Source organism: Molossus molossus, unplaced genomic scaffold, assembly GCF_014108415.1.
Source record: "Molossus molossus isolate mMolMol1 unplaced genomic scaffold, mMolMol1.p scaffold_m16_p_20, whole genome shotgun sequence".
Taxonomy (NCBI): Eukaryota; Metazoa; Chordata; class Mammalia; order Chiroptera; family Molossidae; genus Molossus; species Molossus molossus.
The window spans coordinates 9,248,802-9,259,575 of NW_023425356.1; positions in this window are offsets into that span (position 1 = coordinate 9,248,802).

The following is a 10,774-nucleotide window of genomic DNA, read 5'->3' on the forward strand; positions in this document are numbered from 1 at the left end:
GTTTGATTCCGGTCAAGAGCATGAGCCTCAGTTGTTGTTAGATCCCGGGCCCTGGTCAGGGTCATGCAGGAGGCAACCAATCGAAGTTTCTCCCTCTCCCCTTTCTACCCGCCCCCCACCTGAAAAATCAATGGAAAAATATCCTTGGGTGAGAATTTTTAAAAATATACAAATTATCTTTCTGTTCTAGAGTCAGAAGTCTGAAACAGGGCTCACTGGGCTAAAACCAAGGTGTCAGCAGGGCGGTGTTCCTTCTGGAGGCCCAGGAGGGGCTTCCCTAGCCTTTTCCATTCCCTGGTTGATGACTCCTTCCTTCATCTTCAAAGCCAACATCACAGAGTCTTTTTATTCTGATCCTCCTGCCTCCCTCTTTTACTTATAAGGACTGCTGTGGTTACAAAAGTGGGGTACCCAGATAATCCAGGAAAGCGTCCCCATCTCAAGACCCCTGGCACGTAGAGCAACATACTGACAGTTCTGGGATCAGGACGTGGACGTCTCTGGAGGCCATTATCTTGCTAAGCAGAATATTCTTTGTGTATTTGGAGAATTCTTAGAAAACGAGGATCTATGCCTCATCATTTAGTCCCCAAGCAGTATCTCTTGTACCTCCAGGGAGTCAATTTCCCTCAAAGCCCCTTCTAACGTGGAGCCTTGTCATCTCATGGAGCAAATTTGTTGAGATATAGTAAATACCAGAAGACATACCTCAAATGAATAATATTTTTAAAAAATAGAAAATGGAAAGTATAATACATGCAATTACATGGATGAATCTCAAAATAATCTTGTTATTTGAAAGAAGCCAGACGCTGCCCCCCCCCCCAAAGAGTACAAAGTAATAATTCCATTTATGTAAAATTCTACAAAATTCAAAGTAATATTTAGTGACAGAAAGCAGATGAATGGTTGCCTGGTGTCAAGGCAGAGGGTGAGAGAGGCAATACCAAGGGGCACGAGGAAATTTTTTGGGATAATGAACATGTTGATTGTGGTGATGGTTTCACAGGTGTGTACATATATCCTACAAAGGTCAGAACCTAATACATTGTGAACATTAAATATGTGCTGTTTATCATATATCAGCTACAGCTCAATAAAGCTGTTAAAAAAATCAATATATGAAAAGAAACTTTAAAATCCCCCAAGCACACAGAAACTTCATAAATGAGCTGACAGAGCCCGAGAGAAATTGTGTCACACTACGGCAACCTATCTATGTGGCGCTTCAGAAAATTCTTTTTTTTTTTTTTTTTAATCCTCATCCGAGGATATTTTTCCATTTTTTGTACAGATAGAGAGGGAGGGAGAGAGAGGAAGGGAGAGAGAGACAGAAACATCGACGTCAAGGGACACATCAAGTGGTTGCCACCCGCACGACCAACCAGGGCCGGGGACAAACTGCAACCGAAGTACATGCCCTTAGCGGGAACCGAACCCGGGTCTCTCCGGACCGCAGGCCGACGCTCTAACCGCTGAGCCAAACCGGCCAGGGCTCAGAAACTTCTTAAACACCGCACCGAGATGTTATCATTCCAGGATGATGAAGATTTGCGAGTGTAGCACATTTGGGAGTTTATTTTGCATAGTATCTAAGCTCCTTAGCATGGCATATGGGACCCTTTGTGAACTGTGGCCACCAGCCTCCCCAACCCATCTTCCTACCACATCCTCTCTGCCTGGATTGCCCTTCCTCCCTGGCCTCTTCGACCAGGAGAGCTCCCAATTCCCCTCTGCCACCTCCACCCCCTCTTTCAGCTTCCCCAGTTGCATTTCCCCCACCATATTGGAATTTTTTTCACATCTGTCTCAGTCACCAGCCTAGCTGTCCTCCCAACCTTGGCACACAGCAGAGACTCAACAGTTATCACACGAAATTGGAAACGTTCCCGTATGTCATAGAGACCAACGTCAGAGCCAGTAGGGCGTCTGTGGGAAGGACAGCCACCAAAAGAGGAGTGTGATATTGATAGGGCCTGGGATGAAGCACGGCCAGACGGTGGTGGCACTGACCCTCCTGCAGCCCCAGCTAGAGCGTGGTTCTCAACAGGAGGCAGGGCCACTGCAGGGCACTGCAGACACGGGCGGGGTGGTTATTACAGCTGCTGGACTGGGGGCGGGGAGGGAATTTGCTGTGGCATTTAGTACCTGGGGACCAGGGTGGAAGGGAGGCACAGAGCAGCCCTGTACAAAGAAGAATGATCACATCCAAAGTGCCAATGGGGCCTTTATTGAGAAACACACAAGATAAAAAGTGTGTTCTCTCTCAAGACCAAAAACACTCCTTTCCCATAGGGCTTCAGCTCAATGCCAAGTACATGCAGTGAAGGACCAGCTTCCTGTCCTCAGCTATAAGCATTTGCCCTGCTTGGCCCCTGCCGCCCAGCGCCGAGTGACCCTCTGGCCTCTCACTCCCGGCACTCACTTCTCTGTTCCTCACATGCAGCCTCCTGCCCACCAGCATGCTGTCCCCCGCATAGTGTCTGCCCACCTTCCCCTCTCCACCTGGTCCTGTCCCATCCCCTAGCACGTCACTTCCTCCAGCGTCTTCCCTCATCTCCTCCACTAGGTCTGGTTCCTCCGAGATGAGCACTCCGAGCGCTCTGTGTATCTCCTTAATAGCATTTGTAACAATTACAAAACACTGGCGGAAGAAAGTGAGTGGGGAAGGAGAAACCGGGAGGAAGGAAGGCCCATTTGGCTGCTTGGGGAGAGTGAAAAGAGGCTGCTTTTAAAAAAGCAATCTCTTCCTAGCTCTGCTCCTTGTTAATTGAGGACCTTGAGTATGTTATCTAAGTGATTTGAACCTCAGTTTTCTCAGTCCCCCAATGGGGATTGAGGGTGTTTGTGGGGATTAAATGTGGTAAGTATATAGAGTGGTTTGCTCAATGCCTGACCTTTGGGTGTTCTGTAAATGTCAAATCTCTCCACGCCCCCTTTCACTTCCCTGAATGGAAGGGCATGTAAGCGTAGAAATTTAACTGGGAATGCTGGAGTGAAAAAGACTTTTTTTTTTTTGGTACGTGCCCCTAGCAGGAACCGAACCCAGGACTGTCTGGTCCGCAGGTCGATGCTCCAACTGCTGAGCCAAACTGGCCAGTGCTTGAAAAAGTCTTTATACCTAGTGCAGTGGGAAGGAGAACATCTATAGCCTTCTCGGTGGGTTGAAGGGGCTCTGAGAACTCAAGTGTCTTAAGGAAAGCCCGTGGTCATGGGTGGGCAGTTGTAAGGGGTGTTGAGTAGAAGCAATGACACCGATGCGGTTGTGTGACTCAACAGTCCTAGAAGCTGTACTGTTCCCTGCACAGTCAGCATGCTAGCAAGTGCCCGTGGGAGGGCTGCGCGGGGGTTCTTGGAAGGAATCTGAGTTAACTGGGAGGTGGGCACCTCTAAAGAACTTACCTAGTTCTTTATGTCTCTGAGACCACGGTTCTACAGAGGTCCTGCAAAAAAAAAAAAAAAAATCGTTTGGGACAGGTCAGTGACATCTATCTGAGGTGGAGCCTAGCCACTAAGGTAGAAAGAATTCTGAATGACTACAGTTTTTATTTGTATGATTTGCCTATCAAAATGATCCTCTGGGCACATTTACAATCCCATAATTAAGACTGATAATAGTGTCATGAAATAGCAGGTATCTATTTTCTTCAGAGGACAGCATCGCGTGTGCATACTATCCTAAAGGCAAACAGACTGAGAAGTTACACACGTGGGAGATCGCAAGGGTAGTGGGAGTCTCTCTTCCCTTCCAAGAAATCTACCCTACTAAGGGGTCTTCAGAATTATAGGGTATTAACACATTTCATTAGGCAACTTCTTTTGCACAAGACCCCATGTGAATTAAAAGCCTTTGATTGCTTTGCTAATAGGCAGCCTCCAGATCTGCTAAGCAGTGATGTTGTCCACCTCCACTTTAGAGAACCCCCAAAATCAACCCTGCAGAAGGACACAGGATGTGTCCTGGGTAAAGCCCTGAACTGCTTACTTGGCTTCTCTTTCTCATCAGTCTTCCTAAACCTTCCTTCTTTGTTCCACAAGATGTAAAGGGTTGCCATGCTCACCTGCCTTTATGAACTCCTGTCCTGGATTTAAAGTAGGGAGTTCCGCCTCCTGGGACTCCCTCCGTTCGGGAATGGCTAGTCACCCTAGTGTAGGACAGAGTCCCTCAACCCCCAACCCCAACCTCTCTGCTATCCCCTCATCCCTAAGCACTTAATCCTGTTTCATAGCTAAGTATTTTTTATAGAAAGCCACAAGGACATGACAGAGAGGCACACTTATGGGGAATATACAAATCCATGGTAATTTTTTCTTAGTTTTTAACCTTTCTTCATTGCTTTGTGTTTTTCTGCTTATTGTAGAAAATGTGAAAAGTAGAGAAAAGTGTAGAGAGTCAGAATGCTACAGTATGAATCTTTCTAGTGTTTATTAAACATTTTACATAGTTGGGTTCATAATATATAGTTTTGCAACATGCTTTCTAAAAATTTTAATATCAAGAATATTTCCCCATGTTATTAAAAACTTTGAAATAAATACCTATTTTAATAAATATATCAACTACATGGCTGTACTATAATTAATCATTTCCCTATGACAGACATTTAAGTTATATCCAATTTTTCAATGTTTTAAACTAATAGTAAACATCCTTGTATGTATTTTAGGTTATTGCCCTAGCCAGTTTTGCTCAGTAGTTAGACCATCGGCCCGCGAACCAATGAGTCAGGGTTAGATTCTGGTCAAGGGCACGTATCTCGGTTGTGGTTTGGCCCTGGCCCTGGCCCTGGCTGGAGTCGTGCAGGAGGCAACCAATTGATATGTCCCTCTCATGTCGATGCTTCTCTCTCTCTCCCTCCCTCCAACTCTATCTGAAGATAAATAGAAAAATATCCTCGGGTAAGGATTAAAAAAAAAAAAAAAATTCCCCAGGATAGATTCTTTGGTGGAAAAATATTAGGACAGATTATAAATATTTTAATGCTCTTAAAATATGGGGTGGGGCCCAACTGGTGTGGCTCAGTGGACTGAGTGTCATCCCAGGACTGAGAGGTCCTGGTGGGTTTACTGGTCAGGGCACATGCCCCTGTTGCAGGCTTGATCCCCAGTAGGGGGCGTTCAGGAGGCAGCCGATGGATTTTTTTTTTTTTTTCCTTTTGGTACATGCCCCTACCGGTACCAAACCTGGGACTCTGGTCTGCAGGCCAGTGCTCCAACCGCTGAGCCAAACTGGCCAGGGCAAATCAATGTTTCTCACATCAATGTTTCAATCTCTCTCCCTTCCTTTCTCTCTAAAAAAAAAAATCAATAAAAACATATTTTGAAAAATATGGGGTGGGGCAAAAGTAGAAATGCAGTTGTTTGTATGGAAAATAATATAGCAATTAATAAATAATAATACAAGAGTAAACAGTTTCATGTACTCACACCTATAAATCTATTTTTGCCCCACCCTGTGCATAACATTGATTTCAAAAAGTCTGTATAAACAACACAGGCGTGATATATTAATATAGTCTGCAACACTAAACAGTAACATTTAAAAAATCGTTGTCAATTACAAAAAGTATTCTTCCAATATTGCTTTAATTTGCAATACTTTGATAACTGGTAAGATTGGACATTTTTCATGTTTTTTGGCCATTTTTATTCTTCATTTGTAAATTATCTTAGTCCTTTTATCATTTATCTATTATCTACAATATGACTAGTTTATTTATTACATAAACTGATACATGTTCATGGTAAATATATTAGAAGATGTTGATATTTACAGTGTTTTATAACCTGCTCCTTAAAAATCTCAATCCAATACATTGTGAGTATTTTTCTATGTCAACCAGCATACTTCTAAGCCATCATTTTAAATGGCTGCATCATATTTCATTGTAAGGATGAACAAGACCTGTTTTCACCAGTCTTCTGTTTATGTCCGTCGTATCTAATGTTTCCAAATTAAAAATGATTGTGTGACCAATGTGATGAACATCTGGTACATTCATTTCACATACTTATCTGATCATTTATGTAGGTAAAATGCTAAAAAATGAAATTATTTGGTCAACAGGTACTGAAGCTTTTGATATATGTTGGGAAATCTCCCTTCAAAAATGGTTATACCAATTTCCAGCCCCAGCAGCAGCAGGTGAGAGGCCTGCTCTCATTGCATCCTCACCAACAGTGAGTATTACTGTTCTTTTTCATTTATTTATTCACTTACTTTGTTAATCCTCACCTGAGGGTATTTTTTCATTGATTATTTAGAGAGTGGAAGGGAGGGAGGGACAGAGGGAGAGAGAGAAAGAAATCTATGGGAGAGAGACACATTGATTGACTGCCTCCTGCACACCACCACCACCAGGCAGAGGGAAACCTGCAATCCAGGCACATGCCCTTGACTGGAATCGAACCCTTGACCCTTCAGTCCTTGGGTGGATGCTCTAACCATTGAGTCAAACTGGCCAGGGCTAACCATTCTTTTAAAATCTGCAATCCAATAAGCAATGAGGCGTCCTATTGTTTCTATTTTTTTATTTTTTAATGAACTTCATTTTTTTATTTTTTTTATTTTTTTTTTTTTTTTCCACACAATAAAATATTCTTCAGCTTTATTTTTTTTTTTTTTTTTTTTTTCCCACATCTTTATTGTTGGATGTAAAATGTATTACAGATGTTCCACATTTTTACCCCATTGACCCCCTCCTCCCCACTCCCGCCCCCCTCCCACCTTTTCCCATACTATTGTCCGTGTCCATTGGTTATGCATATAAGTTCTTTGGTTTATTTCTTCCCACCCCCCCAACCCCTTTCCCTTTGAGGTTTGTCAGTCTAGCAATGAATTTGTGCTTCTTAATCCCTTCACCTTTTTCATCCATTCCCCCAACCCCTTTCCCAACTGGCAACCAACAAAATATTCTCTGTATCTATGAGAATGTTCCTGTTCTTCCTGTTCATTTTGTTTGTAGATTCCATTGTTGATAGATATGTATTCTTGCCATTTTGTTTGTTCCTACATTTTATCTTTTTCTTTAAAAAGACCCTTCATCATTTCATATAATAACGGTTTGGTAGTGATGAACTCCTTTAATTTTTTCTTGTCTGGGAAAGTTTTTATATGTCCATCGATTCTAAATGACAGCTTTGCAGGATAGAGTAATTTTGGTTGTAGGTTCTTGGTTTTCATCACTCTGAATATTTCTTGCCACTCCCTTCTGGCCTGCAAAGTTTCTTTTGAGAAATCAGCTGACAGCCTAATGGGAACTCCCTTGTAGGTAACTAGCTGCCTTTCTCTTGCTGCTTTTAGGATTCTCTCTTTGTCTTGAACCTTTTGCATTTTGATGATGATGTGTCTTGGTGTGGGCCTCTTGGGGTTCATCTTGTTTGGGACTCTCTGTGCTTCCTGGACTTGTATGTCTGTTTCCTTCACCAAGTTAGGAAAGTTTTCTGCCATTATTGTTTCAAACAGGTTTTCGATTTCTTGTTCTCTCTCTTCTCCTTCCGGCACCCCCAAGATGCGAATGTTGGCACGCTTGAAGTTGTCCCAGAGGCTCCTTACACTATCCTCATTTTTTTGGATTCTTTTTTCTTTTTGCTGTTCTGGTTGGGCGTTTTTTGCTTCCTTATATTCCAAATCGATGGTTTGCTCCTTGGATTTACGTACTCTATTATTGAAGCTATGTAAATTATTCTTTATTTCAGTTAAAGCCTCCTTCGTTTCTAACTGTGCAGCGATCGTTTCTGACTGGTACTTTTTTATGCTCTTGAGGCCCTCACTGAGTTCATTGAGCATCCTTATAAGCAGTATTTTGAACTCAGCATCTGTTAGGTTGCTTATCTCCATTTCGCTTAGTTCTTTTCTTGGGGTTTTGTTCTGTTCTTTCATTTGGGACCTGTTTCTTTGTCTCCTCATTTTGCTGCCTCCCTGTGTTTGTTTCTGTGTATTACTTAATGAGAGGTATGGGGCTCGCTGAGACCCGATGCTGCTCGTTTGAAAGAATTTAGGAAAAACCTGAAGCAGGATCCAAGACCGGCCAATCCTATGGTTAAGCAAGTAGCAACAGCTTGGGTGGGCCTGAAAGTTGGGTGGGGCGGGGCCTCAGGGAGTCAGCAGGGCGGGGCTACCAGTGTGAGCCAGGTTGCTGGAGTCCCAGATATGGCGACTGTCTGCCGCTCCAGGGAAGGGCTCACCAAAGGAACAAAGGCCTCTGACAGCACGTTTGTCCCCGAGAAAGCCCCCTCTCCAGCCCTCGCTCCAGTGCCAAACAGCTCAGTTCCTCCCTGTATTTCTCTGGTGCCCCTGGAGCTGCCTCCCCTCCGAGCTTAGAGGGAGAGAGTCCGACCAGTCTGTGCGCGGGCCCTTTAGGGAGCTGCCTGTGGCTCCAGCCAGGTCAGCTTCCCTGAGCCTCAGTTTCTGCTGGTTTTTCCAGCCAGAAGTTATGGGGACTTCTCTTCCTGGTACTGGAAACCTGAGCGGGGCACCTGGTGTGGGACGGGGACCCCTCAGTCCTCAGGAAGGACCTTCCCAGCCTCGGGAGCCTCCTGATTTTTATCCGCCACACTTGGGTGTGGGACCAGCACGTCGCACCGCCGCCGTGCCGCTGCCGCCACCCCTCGCGCCGCCGCCCCTCCTACCAGTCTGGATGTAGCTGCCTTTTTTTAAAATTCCGTAGTTGTAGGACTTCCATTCAGCTTGATTTCAGGCGGTTTTGGATGATGGTTGTTCTGTAGTTTTGTTGTAACTTGGATGTGGTTGTGGGAGAACGCGATACTGCGTTTCCCTACGTCGCCATCTTGACCGGAAGTCTCGAACTTCATTTTTTTAGAGTAATTTTAGGTTTACAGCAAAACTGAGAGGAAGGTGCAGAGATTTCTCATATACCCTTTGCCCATACACATGCCTAGCCTCCCTGGTGATCTACATCACCCATCAGAGTGGTACATTTGTAACAATTGACGAACCCACATTGACACATTATCACCTAAAGTTTATGGTTTATGTTAGGGTTCACTCTTGGTGTTACACATTCTATAGGTTTGCACAAATGTATGATGATATGTATCCACTATTATAGTATCATACAGAATGGTTTCACTACCCTAAAAATCCTCTGTGCTCTACCTGTTAGACAATTATTTTTAGCATAATTTTTTTATATCTTTATTGTTGAATGCATCCCATTGTTTTAATTCTTATTTATTTAAACACTTAGTGAAGCTGAAGTTCATTTGTGAGCTTATTGTGGTCCCTTGAAGTTCCATTGTAAAGTGCTGGTCCTTGTCCTTTGTTTTGTTTTGTTTTTTCTCTGTTGTGATGTTTCATTGTAAAAGCTCTTTAAATACTAAGTATTTAACATTAACCCTTTGTCAGCCGCATGTCTCCATTTATCATTTTCTTATTTCTTTTTAAATCCTCACCCAAGGATATTTTTCTATTTATCTTCAGATAGAGTAGGGGGTGGGGGGAGAGGGAGAGAGAGCGAGAGAGAGAGAAAGAAACATTGATGTGAGACACACATCAACTGATTGCCTCCCACATAAACTTGACCAGGGCCAGGGACAAACCACAACCAAAATATGTGCCCTTGGCTGAATCAAATCTGCGACTCTTTGGTCCGCGGGCTGACGCTCTAACCACTGAGCCAAGCCAGCCAGGGCTATCATTTTCTTTATAAGAGATAGTATTAGGAGAGTTTGAAAGCATGGCCCCCGAGACAGAAGCTCTTCCATTGACCAGGTGTGGTGGATGCTGTTTAGGTGTTCAGATGTCCTTTACTGACCAGTGCACCCATCTCCCAGCTGTTGTGAGGTTGGCTACTAAAGATTACAGCTGCCTCCCTCTCTATAGAGTTTTTGCTAGAGGGAGCTGCCACACCCAGGGAAATTACATTCCTCCCCACCCCACCCCAATACAAAGGTTCAAAAAGCCAGCTCCAGGAGCATGTGAGATCTGGCTCCCAGCATATAGTATCAGTTTGGCTCAAATAAACTCGAAAGAAAGAAAGGAAGGAAGGAAGGAAGGAAGGAAGGAAGGAAGGAAGGAAGGAAGGAAGGAAGGAAGGAAGGAAGGAAGGAAGGAAGTCTTCTCCTATGCCCCTTTTCTTAGGTATTCCTTTGGAAAGCCCCTCCGCCTCACTTTCCCCCCCTTATTTCAAAAGGTAAAACTACCAGGTCTACATTCTTGTTGAGGAACCTCCACACCCAATATTCCGACTTTCTTTTTTTTTTTCTTTTTTATCCTCACCCGAGGACATTTTTCCATTTTTTGTTCAGGTACAGTGGGAGGGAGGGAGGGAGGGAGGGAGGGAGAGAGAGAGAGAGAGAGAAACATCGACGTGAAAGGGACACATCGAGTGGCTGCCACCTGCATGACCAACCAGGTCTGGGGACAAACTGCAACCAAGGTACATGCCTCAGCGGGAACCGAACCCGGGTCTCTCTGGACTGCAGGCCAACACTCTAACCGCTGAGCCAAACCAACCAGGGTCTGACTTTCTTTTAGTTGAGGGAGCACTGTTATTCTCTGATAGACTTTGTTGGAAAGGAAAGCAACAAGGTTACTTACTTGGTTATTCAAATTTGCCTAGATTCAGTGGAGTGATTTATAACTCAGAGAAAAGTCCAGCCACCCTAGCTTTATCTAAAAAACTCAAAAGGCTAAGCTTGGTCTGTCCTAACAACCCTGCATATTATAAAGCTGTGCATACTTTCAATACTTTCCCCCTTCTCCAAGGCACTAGGAAGTGGTTTAAGAAGGCCTGTCAGTGGTGTTAACATT